Source organism: Typopeltis vanoorti, chromosome 5, assembly GCF_054136105.1.
Source record: "Typopeltis vanoorti isolate ZY-2024b chromosome 5, IOZ_Tvanoo_1.0, whole genome shotgun sequence".
Lineage (NCBI taxonomy): Eukaryota > Metazoa > Arthropoda > Arachnida > Uropygi > Thelyphonidae > Typopeltis > Typopeltis vanoorti.
In genome coordinates this window covers 16,546,866-16,548,396 of record NC_143553.1, presented here as the reverse complement: position 1 = coordinate 16,548,396, position 1,531 = coordinate 16,546,866, and positions in this window count along the sequence as shown.

Here is a 1,531-nt window from a genome sequence, read left to right as displayed (position 1 = left end):
GGCTTTTGGAGACAGAGTGGGCAGTTCAATCTCCACCGGTAGCCAATCAGAGACAGCTGGCCCATGTCTATCACTAATTATAGGCAGCCACCGATGAAGAGGTTGGCAAACAAGTGCTGCCAAACAAGTGTTGGCAAACATCTCTTGGTACCTAACCCTAACAGGATATGTTACTGTCTGAAATAATGTTAGTACTACGGCGATTTTTTGAGTTTACGGGACAAAATCCCGAGTTTCCGGGAGGAAAAATTCGCTTGCCCGTGCCAGAGATCGACTAACTCGGGAATCGGTCGACGATTGGACTTGAACCTAAGTCTAATTTTTATAAAATCTATGAATATCACAGTGACTTGAACATTACACACTCAGTGAAGACTGGAAAATGAATGATCTGGATGGTAATGGTAATCAAGTACACCGAGAGCGATAGTGGCGCTCTTCGTAGTGATTTTTGTTATTAATGCTGATGGGTACATAATGCGGTGGATCAAAATCTATGCAAGATCATAACATCGGTTCTATTACAGTTACTTTTGCTGCTTCCAGGAACTTCTTATTTAAACTGGGATTTGTGAAGTTTTGTGAAGCAATTTTACTTTTTTTCTATCTTATGAAGTATCCCTTCTCCGTAGCATGTTGCGATAGTCCACTTTTTGTTTTTCCTTTCTGGATGTAATTTCTCTCTCTCTTTTTTTTTTTTTTTCCTGCTGACCAACGCAGTCTGTTTTGTCGGCCCAAAATACCGAGTTCCACACTTGCAGGGGATGTTGTAGACACCTGGGAAGGAGAGAGGATCTGACGATCCTTGATTTGTCTCAGGAAGGCAGATACTTTGTTTGGAGGCTTCTATACAGATCTAATTCTGTATTATTTCAGGAGGAAGCCCAGTTTATCTGTTGAATCTTTGATGCAGGCTAAAGATGTGTGTGTGTGTGTGTAGTTTGGTTTCGGAGGCCATTGTTCTTTCTAAGGAGTTTGGCGAAATTTTTTTTTGTTGTATTAAATTGGTTGGAAGGATGCGAGTAGAGCCTGCTGTTCTAGGTGCTATGCTGGTTGCTCTGCCCTAGAGGCTAAATTTTTGTAAATTCCATGTTTCTGGATAGGGTGTTGATGTGACGTGGCATGTAGGTATCTGCCTGTGTGCGTGTGGGGGGACTTACTGTAAACTGACCATAGGATCCATCTGCTTGCCTTGTAACTAAAGTATCTAAGAAGGCGGGAATCTTTTCTTTTTCACTGTCTTATGAGACCTTCAACTCACTTTCAGTTGATAAGCCGGTTTATTTAAAGAAGTGTTCTTAACATCCGTGATGAGAATGGACCCGAGGTCTTTTAGGAACCAACGGACGCATGTTTAGTCGCTGTTCCAACTGAGATACAGAGGCCTGTGGAGAGGACATAATTTATGTTTTAACCTGGCTAAAAATACCAGGTTACGACACTGAATTTAGACTTAACAGAACGCATGCTTCTGTTGTTTTAGAATTTTCAGGGAAAAAAAAAAAAAAAACTTATTCACCGCATTTCCCAC